Here is a 20,329-nt window from a genome sequence, read left to right on the forward strand (position 1 = left end):
AGGGCCATGGAAACAAGAGCAGAAATCTGCTTGATTTCCTTCTGTTGCACCTGCCTGTATCTGTTGAAGAGCTGAGTTACTTTACCAGCTTTCTGCTCATTTGCTGTGGGTATGTAGAAACAAGTACGCTTCTAGTTCCTGGAAATGGAAGCTCCATATTTTGGCAAAACTGATTATGTTTTATTATGAACCACAGTAATGTCTTGAAAGAATTTTCGTATTTCTAGCTCTCTAGCCAGTGTAGCAGGAGCAATGGCAGGACTATGCGTAAAATCCTGCAGCAAGCACGTAAACGCATATTGTAGTCCCTGCCAGGTACAAGCAGGTCCCTCCCTATCTGTCTCCAGTGTTGGAATCATAAAAAACACATCCTACATGTCTACTGTGTCCATCCGTGGAAAGGCCCGTTCATTAGAAAAATAGACTTTATCAGTTCAGCTGGGAATAGACAAAGTAACCAGTGCAGTGGCAGCATTCAGGGCTGTGTAATCTGTGGGTCGCCACGTGCCCTTTTGTGGGCATGAAAGTTGTGGTTTTGCAGGGGAAAATGCCACTAACCTTGCATATTCAAAAGTGATTGTGCAGGCATAATGGTGGTATAACAGTGCCGAGTATGTTAAGAAGGTAGGGGGACAGTGGAGGTTCCCAGTGTCTAGTCAAGACAGAAGAAGTCCCTCTAGTCACAAGAGAAGAAGGGAAAAAAAACAAAAACAAAAACAGGAACAACAACTAAAGGAGACATTAAAAGTCGGTCAAATAAAATTGTACATATATGGTATAGTAATAAGCGTCAAGTAGGTTGCAAACCTGTAGTGCTCAGCCAATGAGGAAATGGGAGGAATCAAACTTTGGATAATAGGGGCTATAAGGTTATGATACACCTCTGCTGCGCGCTCCTGCTTGTAGGGCGCCCACCACTGCAATCACCAATAAAAATGCTAGTTCAGTGAGATCCTCGCCTGAGCCTGTGTTATTGGCTGCAGGTTGTTTCTCAGTCTTTGGAGCCTCTGTGGTCAACGCAGGGGAACTGTAGTCTTTAACAGATCATTATGTCTCTCAACCTGTCTGGAGGCTTCTGGATGATATGGGCTGTGACACACCCATTCAATGCAGTGTTTCTTGGTCCAGGAGCTCAGAAGAGTATTTTGGGAATGATTCCCATTCTCCGACTGAGTACAAATACCAGGTTAGTCTCATGACCAGCAATTTCATCATATCATAAGACAGTGTTACACCGCATAGTAACATACCTATGACGTCGCTGCCATCACTGAAACGTGGTGGGACCACTCCCATGACTGGAGTGCTGCAATGACTGGCTATAGGATCTTCAGAAGGGACAGGCGGCGCAGAAGGGGTGGTGGTGTGGCTCTCTATATTAGAGCCACTATTATTAGCCATTATTAACTATATGCCATTATTAACTGTATGAAGTTCAGCAAGGCCAAGTGCCGGGTCCTGCACCTGGGGCACAACAACCCCAAGCAGCGCTAAAGGCTGGGAGAGGAGTGGTTAGAAAGCTGCCTGGCTGAGAAGGACCTGGGAGTATTGGTTGATAGTCGGCTGAATATGAGCCAGCAGTGCGCTCAGGTGGCCAAGAAGGCCGACAGCATCCTGGCTTGTATAAGAAGCAGTGTGGCTAGCAGGACTAGGGAAGTGATTGTCCCCCTGTACTCGGCTCTGGTGAGGCCGCACCTCGAGTACTGTGTTCAGTTTTGAGCCCCTCGCTACAAGAAGGACATGGAGGTGCTCGAGCGAGTCCAGAGAAGGGCAGCGAAGCTGGTGAGGGGTCTGGAGAACAAGTCTTACAAGGAGCAGCTGAGGGAGCTGGGATTGTTCAGCCTGGAGAAGAGGAGGCTCAGGGGCGACCTTATTGCACTCTACAGGAACCTTAAAGGAGGCTGTAGCAAGGTGGGGGTTGGTCTATTCTCCCACGTGCCAGCTGACAGGCACCAGGGGAGGTTTAGGTTTGATATTATATTAGGTTGGATATTAGGAAGAACTTCTTTACTGAAAGGGTTGTTAGGCATTGGAATGGGCTGCCCAGGGAAGTGGTTGAGTCACTGTCCCTGGAGGTTTTTAAAAGACGTTTAGATGTAGAGCTTAGCTGTGAGAAACTAAGTTGCGTTTTTGCAGTAGAGAATTACTTTTCTGTATTCCAAGGTAGTTGCATAGTCATAATAAGGAGAAATGCTAAGTAGGTAAGCGGACAGTAGAAGGCCTCACTGTTCCAAAATAAGGTGGAAGCTTGAGAAAAACAGGATGAGCAGTGTGAGAACAGTAAAACAAAGATCACACGTTCTCAAAACATAAAAAAGGAGAAATTAAAGGGTTGAAAAAAAGAACAATTGTACATATATGGTATAGAGGAACGTCGAGTAGCTTGTGAACCTGTAGTACTCAGCCAATGAAGAAACGGGAGGTGATCAGGCGTCGGGTAATAGGGAATAAAAGGTTATATTTGTTTACTAAAATGCACTCCTAATTGACAGGACGCCCGCCATTGCAATCACGAATAAAATAGCTTCACAGAAGATCCTGTCTGAAGAAAATTATTTGAGATGTTTCTCACAATCTGGGGGCTCGTCCGGGATCTTGTCGCCTGCCGAAGATTTCTTGCCACCACAGACAGGAAGGTGCACTCCACTGATTTTAGCAGTCCCGTCAGGGGTGGTGGGTCATCTCGGTATGGCCGGCAAAGGACCAAGACTGTTAATCTGAAGACAGGCTCTGCAAAGCTCTGGGGAGAAGGGAGGCCAGCAATGACATACACAGACAGCCCAGATATAGTTCAGCCCAGACCGGGAACAGGCACAGGGATTACTGCTGGTAACCTGGACCGGGAAGCCGTGCACGGACCGAGGTAAGGGAAGCTTTACCGTGTCTTGCCTCGGGTTGGGTTCGGGCAGACTCTTATGTGGAGTGTGAATGAGACGCACTTATAGTGCAAAGCGAGTGTGGAGTCCTGATCCGCGAGGTTCTGTAGTCCTGCGAGGGGACGAACAAAGTCCCCTTGGCTGGAGAGAGACAAAGCAAAAGAGAGACAAGCGAAAGAGAGTCTCGGGGGTTTGGGCCCTTAGGTGTACGGTACCCTGAGCATGGTGAAGTGAGGTGCTCAGCAGTACACCCCACCTCTGTCCTAATCCTAGGTGAAGGTGTGTGGTACCCTGTGGGTGGTAAAGTCCACAGCATCACGTCAGGAAGAGATGGGGATTAAGGGTTCCAAGAGTCAGCAGGGTGGGGGTGGAGACCCCGGGATTGTGCCTAAAGATAGTCCTTTGGGGAGAATGATAAGGAATTGGGAGAATAATCCAAAAACTAGGGAAAAAGATTAAAGAACAATGGTTAAATATTGTGTAATTGTCTGGCCTAAAAAACCAGTAAGATGAACTTCAGTATTTTGGCCAAAATACGGGTCTGATGAAAATTCAGACTTTAAATTTATATGTAAACAATAAGACTCCTTTTTCAGAGGAGGAGTCAGGTTATGTCCCTCTAATCCTAATATTGCCCCGGAGGCAGCAGCAGGTGCTCCAGGAGGGGAGACAGGGACTGCCATTGACACTGTCCCCCCCTTACCAGCAGAGAGGTTAGGAGTTTTAAGACGGAAATGAAGTCTTTAATTGAGGACCTAGCAGAATAATTAAATCCGTTTCTAAGGCCTAATTTGTATTCCTTGGGTGGGTGGGGGTGTGTGGAATGTCAATCTTGAGTACGTCATTCACTGGATAAGAATGTTTAGGAGGGGATGGATTCGGCAGGCAGCTATGCAAGAATGGGAAAGAACTAACACCCCCTCCCGGACCAAGAGTAATTCCAATAGAGCAGAAATACCTGTTTTAGCCATCCTCCTTGTTTTGGGAGAGTGGGACCTTCCAATATCCCTTTATCTGCTTAGCATACTCCCTACTGTTATGCCACTGTTATGCCTCCACGGTCGCTTTTAAATACGCAAAGGCCCCAAACCTGCAGCTCACACAGCAGGGCAGGAATTGGGGCCTCAGTGCATGTGGAGCTGCAAGGGAGCCAGAATGCTGCCCAAGGCAGGGGCACTGCCTGCAGGTGCAGATGGCAACTGAACCTGCCCAGACTGATTCAGGATCACAAGGCAGGAAACGGAGCTGAAATGATGTGCACAGGGGGCTGCTCCTCCAGCCAGCCACCAGCGCTGGGCAGCATAGTGCATGAGAGCCACCAGATGGGGTATGTCCCACCATCCAGCCAGCAGCAACAGGGATGATCGTTCATGAGAGTCTTCTTGACCAGACAAGGGGTGATGTCGGTGGAAGGACCTGTCCCAGCAGACTCTTGGATTGTCCACGGCCCTCCCTGTGCTTCCCAGCCCAGCCAACACAGTACTGCAAAAAGACCGGGGCTGCAGAACTGACTTTGTCATCATCCTGGCCCCTGCCACAAGGTACATGTGCTCATGGCACTTGTGCCAAGCCTGTGGCAGCCAGGGTACTGGAGCAGTACCGACCAGCAACAGCATCCACTCCATCTGGGGAGCGGAGGGGAAGGTGCTGATCTCTGCTCTGTGGGGTGAGCAACAGGACCTGAGGGAACAGCATGGAGCTGTGACAGGGGAGGGTCAGGCTGGGTGTTAGGAAAAGGTTCTTCACCAAAGAGGATGGTTGGGCACTGGAACAGGGTCCCCAGGGATGTGGTCACAGCAGTGAGCCTGTCAGAGTTCATGCAGTGTTTAGACAATGCTCTCAGACATTGGGTTTGGTTTTTTGGTCCTTTGTGGAGCCAGGAGTTGGACTCGATGATCCAGGTGGGTCCCTTCTAACTTGGGATATTCTATGATTCTATGGAAGATTGAGGCCCTTGTTGGCATAGTATCCACCAAGAGCTCTTCTCTCCCAAGTTGGTATTGTGAGAAAAATATCAAATAATTTTCTTCAGACAGGATCTTCTGTGAAGCTATTTTATTCATGATTGCAATGGCGGGCGTCCTGCCAATTAGGAGTGCATTTTTGTAAACAAATCATAACCTTTTATTCCCTATTACCCAACACCTGATCACCTCCCCTGTTTCCTCATTGGCTGAGTACTACAGGTTCACAAGCTACTCAACGCTCCTCTGTACCATATATGTACAATTTTTCTTTTTTTTTTTTCAACCCTTTAATTTCTCCTTTTTCCCTTTTTCCCTTTCCTATGTTTTGAGAATGTGTGATCTTTGTTTTACTGTTCTCACACTGCTCATCCTGTTTTTCTCAAGCTTCCACCTTATTTTGGAACAGTGAGGCCTTCTACTGTCCACTTACCTACTTAGCATTTCTCCTTGTGATGACTACACAACTACCTTGGAATACAGAAAATTAGTTCTCTACTGCAAAAACACAACTTAGTTTCTCAAAATTCCCCCCTCTTCTTTTCTTACTTCTATTGTTGTTTTTGCACCTCTTCACATACCGCACTCTTGAGTTTTTCCAACATTAAGGTGCAATACTCTTCTTCGTATGTCACGGGGGATGGTAGGTGTACAATGCCATTATTATTACAATACCAACTCATAGCTGTTTGAGCCAATTCTATTTAGGTAACCACAAAGTTAGTTTCTCCCAAATATTTCTAAATCCCCTGGAATTGTCATCTTGAGCTACTCTATGTAGGATCTTGTTGTGTTTTTTTTTTTTTTTTTCCAAAATATTTTTTAGATCAGTCAGATTTGTCCTATTTGATCTACATATATAGAGCAACTAGTAATAATTACAGTGCATGCTCCTCCTTATGAGGTTACTAATAAATCTAATACCATTTGATTCTAGAGTACTAGTGTTGCAGACTTATCAAACTTATTTTCTAGTTCTTCAATTATAGCTGAGATATTTACAATAGCTTTTTCTAATTCACTCACCCCTAACCAAGGTAAAAACCACCTTGCAAAGCTGGGAAATGCTAGAGAATCTTACTAGAGGATTATCTGGAGTCCACTTAATTCTGCGTGTGGTTTCGAGGGACTTCAGCTTTGTGGGTCTTCAATAATAGTTACATTTGGAATTATTGCACCCAGGGTGCAAGCTCCCTTCCATCCTAGGGGCAACATCTTCCTCACTTTATTGCCACATAGCCAGTACCACCCCTTGCCATTTGGGACAGGCCATCCAGTTACAGGATTCTCATGTTGTATCAGGTGTGCATTATGTACATTAGCATTCCTGTGGCTACCATATTTGGAACAGTATGGATTATTCCCTACTTCATGGATAATATTTCCACACCCAGGGTCAGTAATATTGCCCCCTGATATTATATATCCAACTATATTATCCAACTAAGATAATAGCAACCCACAACATAGAAATAGTACGAGAGACTCGGGGTCAGAATGAGAAAGTACTCGGGGATGAATCCTGAGGACCTGGTAGCCCAAGAGTTCTTTAAAGTTCATTTTGTGATTAAAGCCTGGCCAGATAAAAAAAAAAAAAAAAAAAAAAAAAAAAAAAAGCTCCAGAAGTTGGGAGAATGGAGGGAGCAGTGTAGGTAGTATGAAGGTGTTTGCCAGGAGGGGAGGTGAGAAGGAAAAGCAGAGAGCGAAACAAATGGTATTCACAGCGTATGGGAGGTAGTGAGGCAGAGGGTTGGAGATAGAGGGACTTTGGGGAGGAGTTGGGCCCAGGATGGAAGGGAGAAGAAGAGAGATAAAGGAAGGGCAGACAAGGAAAGCTACCTATGTTGCAGCCTAAATCCTAGCAGGGACAGGCTTTGAGAAGATGTTTTAAGCGTGGCCAAGCCGGCCACTTCAAATAGGAATATCCGCAGTGGAAGAAGGAGGAGACATTGCTGTTATAAATTCAGAATAGGGGAGTCAGGGCTTCTCAGAAAGCTAGTTCCCTGATAAATGAAAAAGTGTACCTCAAGGGTTCCTCAAGCGTACCTCAGTGGGGATCACTCTGCAATTATGGTCATGGGCAAAACAGACTTAGCATAGGAAGATTAATAAGAATTTATTACCTATTGCTGACAGACTGGAGCGGTGAGAAACAGAGAAACAAGCTGGGGGCACCTTCCCCCATCCACTCTCTTCCACCTCTTCCCTGCCCTGAGTGGCGTGGGGGGGCTGGGAGTGGGGGCTGCAGTCAGGCCGTGGTGCTTTGTTTTCACTGCTCCTTCACGGTCACTCTCCCCCCTGCTCTGGTGTGGGGTCCCTCTTGTGGGGTGCCGACCTTCCTGGGCTGGTCCTGTGTGGGTTTCTCCACAGGCAGCAAAAAAAAAAAAACGGGTTTTTTGGGGTTCTTTGGTGCTCCAGGTGTGGGTCTGTGCCACGGGGTCTATTCATCAGGAGGGGGTTAGTCTGGGTTTGGGACCCCCTGGGGTCCACCCCCGCATTCACCTGCTCCTGCATGGGCTCCTCTCCACGGGCTGCAGCATGGAGATCTGATCCGCAGTGGTACACCGTGGGCTGCGGGGGGTCTGCCTTCCCCACCAGGGGCCTCTCTGTGGCACCTGGAGCACCTCTGCACTGCAGTCCCCCTCCTCTGTACTGAGCTTGGTGTCTGCAGGGAGGTTTCTCACTCCTCACTCTCCCAGCTGCTGTTGTGCATCTTTTTTTTTTTTTTTTTTTTCCCCTTTTCTTGGTTGTGCTCTCATAGAGATTTAAACTGCATTGCTCACGGCTTGGCTCTGGGCAGCAGTGGGCCCCTTTGGAGCCGGCTGAAACTGGCCCTTATCTGCCACGGGGAAGCTACTAGATTCTTCTCGCAGGGGCTACCACTGCAGCCCCCTCCGCCACCAGAACCTTGCCATGTGAACCCAATACACCGAGGCAGCTAGGTCATTACTGGCCTGTAAAGTATCAGGGCTTAAATTAACTAATGAAACCCTGAATGTGATGGGGATAGAAGGGACTGGGATAACAGTGCTACTTTTTGGGGACACTAAGCTGAGACTAGGGATAGAATTATCACTGGACAATTATTGTATGTGCCCGAGGCAGGGACTACCTTGGAAAAAGGATTTGATAATTAAATTGGGCATTCGAATAGTAAATTGTTAGGCTGTAATAATGGAGTTATTATTAATGGGGTGCTCTCAGACCCTGAGAGCAAAGATATATTTGCCTTTGAGTGGAAAGATCCTGAAATGGGGCGGAAGCAGCAATACAGATGGACAATTTTACCTCAGGGGTTTACAGGGCCACCGACTTATTTGGGCAAGTTCTAGAGCAAATTTTGGAGCAATTCCAACCTCCAGAGGAGGTGTTACTGTTACAATATGTGGATGATCTTTTATTGTCAGGAGTGAAGGAAGCCACTAACAAGTTATTCAACTTTCTGGGAAAATAGGGCTTGAAAGGATTGGAAAATAAATTAAAGTTCGTAGAAAGAGAAGTCAAATATTTAGGGCATCTAGTGTCTGAGGGGGAACGAAGAATAAATCCAGAGGAGATTCAGGGAATTGTTGAGCTACCCCTACCCAAAACTAAAAAGAAGTAAAAAGTTTTAAGAGAAAGAGGTTTTTAAGGAATTAGAAGTCACGAAGTCCAAAGGAAAATAGATACTCCCTTATGGGAGAGAAATGCTGAATAAATTTCTAATGGGGCAAATATTAACTGTTTTACATCAGGAGGGTCACTGGGGAATTCAAGCAATGTGTGACGCTGTGCTATGGAAATATGTGTAGGAATATATATACTGTGGCTGAACAAGTATGCTGGTGTTGTGTAGTATGTCAAAAGGTAAATGGGAAAATTATCAGCAGTCAGCCCAAAGGGGGGCGAGAACCAGGAATTCAACGCTTCCAAAATGTACCTGTAGATTTTACAGAACTCCTTAGAGTAGGTAGATTTAAATAATTATTAGTCTTGGTCAATCACTTCTCAGGGTGGGTAGAAGCTTTCTCTTCAGTATCTGCTACTGCGAACATAGTAACTAAAGTAATTCTAGAACAAATAATTCCCAGGTATGGAATTGTTGAAAATATTGACTCTGATCAAGGAAATCACTTTCTGTCAGAAATGTTGCAAGGGCTAATGTGGACTCTAGGAATTAAGTGGAAATTTCACACTCCTTGTCATCCTTCCTCTTCTGGAAGGGTGGAGCAGATCAGACAGTAAAGAAGCAATTGACTAAGTTCTGGAAACTCAGCTTCCCTGAACGAAGTGCTTACCTTTGGCACTTCTCCGAATTCAAACTACCCCAAGAAAAGATGTGGGAGTTTCACCATATGAAATGTTATTTGGATTGCTGTACATGGACAAAGGGAATGAATTACCTCAATTTGAGACAAAAGATGCTTTTCTTAAGAACTATATACTCAGGCTGTCGTCCTCTTTGTCACCTCTCAGGACCCTGGGATCATTAGCTCAAACCCCACCCTTGGAAGTCCTGATCCATCCATTCTGAGCAGGAGATTGTGTTTTGATGCAAGCATGGAGAGAATCAAAACTGCAACCTGAGTGGGACAGACTGTTCCAAGTGCTCCTGACTACTGAAACAACAGAAAGAATGGCTGAGAAAGGATGGACTCATAGCTGGGTAAAAACATCAGATAACCCTGATACCTGAGAGACTGCATTAACAAAGACTTTTAAGGTTAAAATTGTTTAAACTATCTATTGTAAACATTTAACTTCTCCTGAGAAGAATTCTTAATGAATTAATGAGTAAAAAGGATTGAATTACACAGAACTGGAGTGTTTCCAGGGAACACTCCCTGGATGTGGGAGAAAAAGGGGGGGGGGGGGGGGGTATTTAATCCCCACCAGAAGAATCCTTATTAGTTTGTGATTTTTATTTTATTCCTTAATTATTATTTCTTAATTATTATAGGGGTGTATATACACATAGAAATGATGTATTTTAAGTTTATCTTAGTAATACCTATTCTCAATGGATTAGTGATAGGATGGAGGGAAAAATCAGCATTTCCAATTAATCCAGAACATCTCTTGAGTTCTATCTCAAAATAATTGTTGGATTTGCACCCAGATGCCTAGAAAGATTGTAAAGGCCTTGTCCCTGATTGCTATTTCCAGCAGCAACTGTGTCTGGATTTTCTAGATTTCTAAAAATGACAGATCATACTCAGTCCCAGGAAGGAATAGATTTTGAAGTTGAGCTCCCTACACATAATCCTGGCTACAATATACCGTGTTATCAAAGGTGCCTTTTAAACAACATTGACAGAAACTCAGGGGGCAATATTACTGACCCTGGGTGTGGAAATATTATCCATGAAGTAGGGAATAATCCATACTGTTCCAAATATGGTAGCCACAGGAATGCTAATGTACATAATGCACACCTGATACAACATGAGAATCCTGTAACTGGATGGCCTGTCCCAAATGGCAAGGGGTGGTACTGGCTATGTGGCAATAAAGTGAGGAAGATGTTGCCCCTAGGATGGAAGGGAGCTTGCACCCTGGGTGCAATAATTCCAAATGTAACTATTATTGAAGACCCACAAAGCTGAAGTCCCTCGAAACCACACGCAGAATTAAGTGGACTCCAGATAATCCTCTAGTAAGATTCTCTAGCATTTCCCAGCTTTGCAAGGTGGTTTTTACCTTGGTTAGGGGTGAGTGAATTAGAAAAAGCTATTGTAAATATCTCAGCTATAATTGAAGAACTAGAAAATAAGTTTGATAAGTCTGCAACACTAGTACTCTAGAATCAAATGGTATTAGATTTATTAGTAACCTCATAAGGAGGAGCATGCACTGTAATTATTACTAGTTGCTCTATATATGTAGATCAAATAGGACAAATCTGACTGATCTAAAAAATATTTTGGAAAAAAAAAAAAAAAAAAACACAACAAGATCCTACATAGAGTAGCTCAAGATGACAATTCCAGGGGATTTAGAAATATTTGGGAGAAACTAACTTTGTGGTTACCTAAATAGAATTGGCTCAAACAGCTATGAGTTGGTATTGTAATAATAATGGCATTGTACACCTACCATCCCCCATGACATACGAAGAAGAGTATTGCACCTTAATGTTGGAAAAACTCAAGAGTGCGGTATGTGAAGAGGTGCAAAAACAACAATAGAAGTAAGAAAAGAAGAGGGGGGAATTTTGAGAAACTAAGTTGTGTTTTTGCAGTAGAGAACTAATTTTCTGTATTCCAAGGTAGTTGTGTAGTCATCACAAGGAGAAATGCTAAGTAGGTAAGTGGACAGTAGAAGGCCTCACTGTTCCAAAATAAGGTGGAAGCTTGAGAAAAACAGGATGAGCAGTGTGAGAACAGTAAAACAAAGATCACACATTCTCAAAACATAGGAAAGGGAAAAAGGGAAAAAGGAGAAATTAAAGGGTTGAAAAAAAAAAAAAGAAAAATTGTACATATATGGTACAGAGGAGCGTTGAGTAGCTTGTGAACCTGTAGTACTCAGCCAATGAGGAAACAGGGGAGGTGATCAGGTGTTGGGTAATAGGGAATAAAAGGTTATGATTTGTTTACAAAAATGCACTCCTAATTGGCAGGACGCCCGCCATTGCAATCATGAATAAAATAGCTTCACAGAAGATCCTGTCTGAAGAAAATTATTTGATATTTTTCTCACACTACCAACTTGGGAGAGAAGAGCTCTTGGTGGATACTATGCCAACAAGGGCCTCAATCTTCCATAGAATCATAGAATATCCCAAGTTAGAAGGGACCCACCTGGATCATCGAGTCCAACTCCTGGCTCCACAAAGGACCAAAAAACCAAACCCAATGTCTGAGAGCATTGTCTAAACACTGCATGAACTCTGACAGGCTCACTGCTGTGACCACATCCCTGGGGACCCTGTTCCAGTGCCCAACCATCCTCTTTGGTGAAGAACCTTTTCCTAACACCCAGCCTGACCCTCCCCTGTCACAGCTCCATGCTGTTCCCTCAGGTCCTGTTGCTCACCCCACAGAGCAGAGATCAGCACCTTCCCCTCCGCTCCCCAGATGGAGTGGATGCTGTTGCTGGTCGGTACTGCTCCAGTACCCTGGCTGCCACAGGCTTGGCACAAGTGCCATGAGCACATGTACCTTGTGGCAGGGGCCAGGATGATGACAAAGTCAGTTCTGCAGCCCCGGTCTTTTTGCAGTACTGTGTTGGCTGGGCTGGGAAGCACAGGGAGGGCCGTGGACAATCCAAGAGTCTGCTGGGACAGGTCCTTCCACCGACATCACCCCTTGTCTGGTCAAGAAGACTCTCATGAACGATCATCCCTGTTGCTGCTGGCTGGATGGTGGGACATACCCCATCTGGTGGCTCTCATGCACTATGCTGCCCAGCGCTGGTGGCTGGCTGGAGGAGCAGCCCCCTGTGCACATCATTTCAGCTCCGTTTCCTGCCTTGTGATCCTGAATCAGTCTGGGCAGGTTCAGTTGCCATCTGCACCTGCAGGCAGTGCCCCTGCCTTGGGCAGCATTCTGGCTCCCTTGCAGCTCCACATGCACTGAGGCCCCAATTCCTGCCCTGCTGTGTGAGCTGCAGGTTTGGGGCCTTTGCGTATTTAAAAGCGACCGTGGAGGCATAACAGTGGCATAACAGTAGGGAGTATGCTAAGCAGATAAAGGGATATTGGAAGGTCCCACTCTCCCAAAACAAGGAGGATGGCTAAAACAGGTATTTCTGCTCTATTGGAATTACTCTTGGTCCGGGAGGGGGTGTTAGTTCTTTCCCATTCTTGCATAGCTGCCTGCCGAATCCATCCCCTCCTAAACATTCTTATCCAGTGAATGACGTACTCAAGATTGACATTCCACACACCCCCACCCACTCAAGGAATACAAATTAGGCCTTAGAAACGGATTTAATTATTCTGCTAGGTCCTCAATTAAAGACTTCATTTCCGTCTTAAAACTCCTAACCTCTCTGCTGGTAAGGGGGGGACAGTGTCAATGGCAGTCCCTGTCTCCCCTCCTGGAGCACCTGCTGCTGCCTCCGGGGCAATATTAGGATTAGAGGGACATAACTTGACTCCTCCTCTGAAAAAGGAGTCTTATTGTTTACATGTAAATTTAAAGTCTGAATTTTCATCAGACCCGTATTTTGGCCAAAATACTGAAGTTCATCTTACTGGTTTTTTAGGCCAGACAATTACACAATATTTAACCATTGTTCTTTAATCTTTTTCCCTAGTTTTTGGATTATTCTCCCAATTCCTTATCATTCTCCCCAAAGGACTATCTTTAGGCACAATCCCGGGGTCTCCACCCCCACCCTGCTGACTCTTGGAACCCTTAATCCCCATCTCTTCCTGACGTGATGCTGTGGACTTTACCACCCACAGGGTACCACACACCTTCACCTAGGATTAGGACAGAGGTGGGGTGTACTGCTGAGCACCTCACTTCACCATGCTCAGGGTACCGTACACCTAAGGGCCCAAACCCCCGAGACTCTCTTTCGCTTGTCTCTCTTTTGCTTTGTCTCTCTCCAGCCAAGGGGACTTTGTTCGTCCCCTCGCAGGACTACAGAACCTCGCGGATCAGGACTCCACACTCGCTTTGCACTATAAGTGCGTCTCATTCACACTCCACATAAGAGTCTCCCCGAACCCAACCCGAGGCAAGACACGGTAAAGCTTCCCTTACCTCGGTCCGTGCACGGCTTCCCGGTCCAGGTTACCAGCAGTAATCCCTGTGCCTGTTCCCGGTCTGGGCTGAACTATATCTGGGCTGTCTGTGTATGTCATTGCTGGCCTCCCTTCTCCCCAGAGCTTTGCAGAGCCTGTCTTCAGATTAACAGTCTTGGTCCTTTGCCGGCCATACCGAGATGACCCACCACCCCTGACGGGACTGCTAAAATCAGTGGAGTGCACCTTCCTGTCTGTGGTGGCAAGAAATCTTCGGCAGGCGACAAGATCCCGGACGAGCCCCCAGATTGTGAGAAACATCTCAAATAATTTTCTTCAGACAGGATCTTCTGTGAAGCTATTTTATTCGTGATTGCAATGGCGGGCGTCCTGTCAATTAGGAGTGCATTTTAGTAAACAAATATAACCTTTTATTCCCTATTACCCGACGCCTGATCACCTCCCGTTTCTTCATTGGCTGAGTACTACAGGTTCACAAGCTACTCGACGTTCCTCTATACCATATATGTACAATTGTTCTTTTTTTCAACCCTTTAATTTCTCCTTTTTTATGTTTTGAGAACGTGTGATCTTTGTTTTACTGTTCTCACACTGCTCATCCTGTTTTTCTCAAGCTTCCACCTTATTTTGGAACAGTGAGGCCTTCTACTGTCCGCTTACCTACTTAGCATTTCTCCTTATTATGACTATGCAACTACCTTGGAATACAGAAAAGTAATTCTCTACTGCAAAAACGCAACTTAGTTTCTCACAGCTAAGCTCTACATCTAAACGTCTTTTAAAAACCTCCAGGGACAGTGACTCAACCACTTCCCTGGGCAGCCCATTCCAATGCCTAACAACCCTTTCAGTAAAGAAGTTCTTCCTAATATCCAACCTAATATAATATCAAACCTAAACCTCCCCTGGTGCCTGTCAGCAGGCACGTGGGAGAATAGACCAACCCCCACCTTGCTACAGCCTCCTTTAAGGTTCCTGTAGAGTGCGATAAGGTCGCCCCTGAGCCTCCTCTTCTCCAGGCTGAACAATCCCAGCTCCCTCAGCTGCTCCTTGTAAGACTTGTTCTCCAGACCCCTCACCAGCTTCGCTGCCCTTCTCTGGACTCGCTCGAGCACCTCCATGTCCTTCTTGTAGCGAGGGGCTCAAAACTGAACACAGTACTCGAGGTGCGGCCTCACCAGAGCCGAGTACAGGGGGACAATCACTTCCCTAGTCCTGCTAGCCACACTGCTTCTTATACAAGCCAGGATGCTGTCGGCCTTCTTGGCCACCTGAGCGCACTGCTGGCTCATATTCAGCCGACTATCAACCAATACTCCCAGGTCCTTCTCAGCCAGGCAGCTTTCTAACCACTCCTCTCCCAGCCTTTAGCGCTGCTTGGGGTTGTTGTGCCCCAGGTGCAGGACCCGGCACTTGGCCTTGCTGAACTTCATACAGTTAATAATGGCATATAGTTAATAATGGCTAATAATAGTGGCTCTAATATAGAGAGCCACACCACCACCCCTTCTGCGCCGCCTGTCCCTTCTGAAGATCCTATAGCCAGTCATTGCAGCACTCCAGTCATGGGAGTGGTCCCACCACGTTTCAGTGATGGCAGCGACGTCATAGGTATGTTACTATGCGGTGTAACACTGTCTTATGATATGATGAAATTGCTGGTCATGAGACTAACCTGGTATTTGTACTCAGTCGGAGAATGGGAATCATTCCCAAAATACTCTTCTGAGCTCCTGGACCAAGAAACACTGCATTGAATGGGTGTGTCACAGCCCATATCATCCAGAAGCCTCCAGACAGGTTGAGAGACATAATGATCTGTTAAAGACTACAGTTCCCCTGCGTTGACCACAGAGGCTCCAAAGACTGAGAAACAACCTGCAGCCAATAACACAGGCTCAGGCGAGGATCTCACTGAACTAGCATTTTTATTGGTGATTGCAGTGGTGGGCGCCCTACAAGCAGGAGCGCGCAGCAGAGGTGTATCATAACCTTATAGCCCCTATTATCCAAAGTTTGATTCCTCCCATTTCCTCATTGGCTGAGCACTACAGGTTTGCAACCTACTTGACGCTTATTACTATACCATATATGTACAATTTTATTTGACCGACTTTTAATGTCTCCTTTAGTTGTTGTTCCTGTTTTTGTTTTTGTTTTTTTTTCCCTTCTTCTCTTGTGACTAGAGGGACTTCTTCTGTCTTGACTAGACACTGGGAACCTCCACTGTCCCCCTACCTTCTTAACATACTCGGCACTGTTATACCACCATTATGCCTGCACAATCACTTTTGAATATGCAAGGTTAGTGGCATTTTCCCCTGCAAAACCACAACTTTCATGCCCACAAAAGGGCACGTGGCGACCCACAGATTACACAGCCCTGAATGCTGCCACTGCACTGGTTACTTTGTCTATTCCCAGCTGAACTGATAAAGTCTATTTTTCTAATGAACGGGCCTTTCCACGGATGGACACAGTAGACATGTAGGATGTGTTTTTTATGATTCCAACACTGGAGACAGATAGGGAGGGACCTGCTTGTACCTGGCAGGGACTACAATATGCGTTTACGTGCTTGCTGCAGGATTTTACGCATAGTCCTGCCATTGCTCCTGCTACACTGGCTAGAGAGCTAGAAATACGAAAATTCTTTCAAGACATTACTGTGGTTCATAATAAAACATAATCAGTTTTGCCAAAATATGGAGCTTCCATTTCCAGGAACTAGAAGCGTACTTGTTTCTACATACCCACAGCAAATGAGCAGAAAGCTGGTAAAGTAACTCAGCTCTTCAACAGATACAGGCAGGTGCAACAGAAGGAAATCAAGCAGATTTCTGCTCTTGTTTCCATGGCCCTACAAGTGGCAGGAAGGTGTGATCATTGGGCAGCAACCCCCACCAACCTGAACTCATGGGCAGGAAACAGGGCAAGGGGCGCTTTAGGTTATTTTACTGGCTTTCAAGAAGACAGGCCACCTTAGCTAGGCAAATTCAAAGGCCAACACCCATCTGGGTGAAGAACAGAAACACAGACACAAATGCAAACAGCAGTGACCCTCTGGTCAACCTCCCAAGAAACTTGCACAGATTCACCAGAGCACTCTTGCCACAGTTAGGACTAACGGCATGAGAAAAGACAACGGCAAACCTATGCAGGGAAATAGAAAGTATCACAAATGCTCCAGTAGAGTGCAGAAAAACTTCACAAACAGAGGTCACGTCGAGATTTCAAATAGCAATACAACACACAGTGGTATTAGACCATGTGTCAGGTGCCAAAGGAGCTCTTGTTGACCTTGTGAAAAGCAGTGGTTGCCATTATGTAGTCCAAGACAAAAGTAAAAAGCAAATTTAAAAAAAAAAAAAAAAAAAAAAAAAAAAAAAAACAGAAGGACTCTCAAGGGAAACACGTTCTTGCTCTTGGGGGGGACCAGGCACTGGCAGATGCTTTGAAAATGTTCTCAATGTATTGCTCAAATACGTATGCAGAGGGCTGATGACTGTAGCTGTAACCTGCATGACTGCTCAACTAATCACTGTTGGTGCTATGATTATGTGCATTAAATGGTAGCAAGCCATCACTCAGCAAGAGGTAAAGCTGATGAAAATGGCCAAGAGAGAAAGAGCAGAGTGAAAGAGAACTTTAAAAAGGAGAAGAGCAACTCTTTAGTGTACAAAGCCAGACTGCAGAGTGAGGAAAATCTGCAGTCTTGCCTGAAGTGCAGGCTTTGGAAAGGAAGCAGCAAGAAGGGGCTGCCTGAGTGCGTGGGTCGGTCCCGCCAGGCCTGCGGAGACAGCATTATTGCCCCATGACACCGGCCCTTAATAAAGCCCTTCCTTGACTGCTCATTTTAGCAAAAGTCAAGCAGTTGTGCTGAGAATTCTGCCATCAAGTGGGACCAGAAGTAATAAAGAGCTCCTTCCCAGCTTAGAGGAGGCTGAGAGGAGGCCTCATGGCGGCCTGCAGCTTCCTCATACGGGGAGTAGAGGGGCAGGCGCTGAGCTGCCAGAGGACAGTAACAGGACTGAGGGAAGTGCACGGAGCTGTGACAGGGGAGGGTGAGGCTGGGTGGTTGGGACCAGTTCTTCACTGAGAGGGTGGTCACAGAATCACAGAATGGCTGAGGTTGGAAGGGACCTCTGAAGATCATCTAGTCAAAACCCCCTGCCGAGCAGAATCACACAGAGCACATTGCACACGATGGCATCCAGGCACATTTCTTAGAATATCTCCAGAGAAGGAGACTCCACAACCTCTCTGGGCAACCTGTTCAAGTGCTCGGTCACCCTCACAGTAAAGAAATGCCCTCTCATATTCAGCCAGGACCTCCTGTGCTTCAGTTTGTGTCCGTTACCCCTCGTCCTGGGTTTAAACAGCAGCCTCCTGTACTGGACGAGACAGGAAGAGCCCTCTTCAGCCCTGAGAAGACCAACCGCCACAGCTTCTTTCAGAAGGATGAAGGGGCAGGCACACAGAGAAAAAGAATTCCTGGGACCTCATGGATTGTCCATGGCCTCTTCAGCTGTTCCTGGCATGGCCAAAGTGGCTGCAGGACCAACAGAAGGACCATCTACAATCCGGAGAAACGCTGATCATGGCAAGTCTGTGAGCAACCACAAGTTACAGTCTTCCATTGGCACGGATAAAAGCATGGGGAAACCAATAGGACTCTCCACACAGAACCAGTGCCCGCAGGGTATGAGAGTGCCCAAGCCATCCATGATGGAAATTCAGGATTACAAAAAAGGAAAGAGTCCTTTTTGTCCAAAAATGTCCAAAATGTCTGAAAATCCCTGTGCTGGGTCTGCCGCCTACCAGCACGAAGTCCCTGTGTCCGCTTCCTCAAGCCCAAATCCCTCCTCCATCCGGACCAGGTCAAGCAGAAGGAGCTTGGGGCATCCATCACCTGCCCAGTGGCCTCCAGGACACCACGCTCCCTCCCAGTTCCCATCTACTTTCACAGCACCGAGACCAGGTTCATGTCTGAGGAGCAGCACGAGGCCCTGGAGCTGCACATCCACAGCAAGAGGCTGCAGCACAGTGGGGACCAGCTTGGCACAGAGCACCCATCACAGCGAGCACTGCCCCAGGAGGAGGGGACCACCAGCACGGAGAGGACAATAACATCAAACAGAGCTGGTACTGAGGCAGGCCCCAAAGGGCACAAGTGGTGGCCCTGGAGTAGAAAATGCCTCAGCAGTGCTGAGAACTCCCCAGGCTTGGGCTCATGCTCCGAGAGCACCCCCAGGAGCACTCCACATGGCAGCTTCCCAGCAGGAAGGCCACACTGGTCGGCCATGACACCCCTGGGGTCTGAGAGCACCCCATTAATAATAACTCCGTTATTACGGCCTAACAATTTACTATTCGAATGCCCATTTTAATTATCAAATCCTTTTTCCAAGGTAGTCCCTGCCTCGGGCACATACAATAATTGTCCAGTGATAATTCTATCCCTAGTCTCAGCTTAGTATCCCCAAAAATTAAAGCTGAGATATTTACAATAGCTTTTTCTAATTCACTCACCCCTAACCAAGGTAAAAACCACCTTGCAAAGCTGGGAAATGCTAGAGAATCTTACTAGAGGATTATCTGGAGTCCACTTAATTCTGCGTATGGTTTCGAGGGACTTCAGCTTTGTGGGTCTTCAATAATAGTTACATTTGGAATTATTGCACCCAGGGTGCAAGCTCCCTTCCATCCTAGGGCAACATCTTCCTCACTTTATTGCCACATAGCCAGTACCACCCCTTGCCATTTGGGACAGGCCATCCAGTTACAGGATTCTCATGTTGTATCAGGTGTGCATTATGTACATTAGCATTCCCGTGGCTACCATATTTGGTACAGTATGGATAATTCCCTACTTCATGGATAATATTTCCACACCCAGGGTCAGTAATATTGCCCCCTGATATTATATATCCAACTATATTATCCAACTAAGATAATAACAACCCACAACATAGAAATAGTACGAGAGACTCGGGGTCAGAATGAGAAAGTACTCGGGGATGAATCCTGAGGACCTGGTAGCCCAAGAGTTCTTTAAAGTTCATTTTGTGATTAAAGCCTGGCCAGATAAAAAAAAAAAAATAATAAAGAAAAAAGCTCCAGAAGTTGGGAGGATGGAGGGAACAGTGTAGGTAGTATGAAGGTGTATGCCAGAAGGGGAGATGAGAAGGAAAAGCAGAGAGCGAAACAAATGGTATTCACAGCGTATGGGGGGTAGTGAGGCAGAGGGTTGGAGATAGAGGGACTTTTGGGAGGAGTTGGGCCCAGGATGGAAGGGAGAGGAAGAGAGATAAAGGAAGGGCAGACAAGGAAAGCTACCTATGTTGCAGCCTAAATCCTAGCAGGGACAGGCGTTGAGAAGATGTTTTAAGCGTGGCCAAGCCGGCCACTTCAAATAGGAATATCCGCAGTGGAAGAAGGAGGAGACATTGCTGTTATAAATTCAGAATAGGGGAGTCAGGGCTTCTCAGAAAGCTAGTTCCCTGATAAATGAAAAAGTGTACCTCAAGGGTTCCTCAAGCGTACCTCAGTGGGGATCACTCTGCAATTATGGTCATGGGCAAAACAGACTTAGCATAGGAAGATTAATAAGAATTTATTACCTATTGCTGACAGACTGGAGCGGTGAGAAACAGAGAAACAAGCTGGGGGCACCTTCCCCCATCCACTCTCTTCCACCTCTTCCCTGCCCTGAGTGGCGTGGGGGGGCTGGGAGTGGGGGCTGCAGTCAGGCCGTGGTGCTTTGTTTTCACTGCTCCTTCACGGTCACT

At 46.3% G+C, this 20,329-nt stretch overlaps 1 long non-coding RNA gene across 1 annotated transcript; it reads left to right on the forward strand.

The window, feature by feature from the left end:
* The first annotated feature begins 301 nt into the window (after window positions 1-301).
* Window positions 302-16,862, forward strand: LOC121061421. The gene is made up of 3 exons (XR_005815086.1): window positions 302-596; window positions 7,295-7,301; window positions 16,853-16,862. It is a non-coding gene; the product is annotated as an uncharacterized LOC121061421 (long non-coding RNA).
* Window positions 16,863-20,329: the final 3,467 nt, after the last annotated feature.

The sequence above is a fragment of the Cygnus olor genome, chromosome Z (genome assembly GCF_009769625.2).
Source record: "Cygnus olor isolate bCygOlo1 chromosome Z, bCygOlo1.pri.v2, whole genome shotgun sequence".
In the NCBI taxonomy this organism is placed as follows: Eukaryota; Metazoa; Chordata; class Aves; order Anseriformes; family Anatidae; genus Cygnus; species Cygnus olor.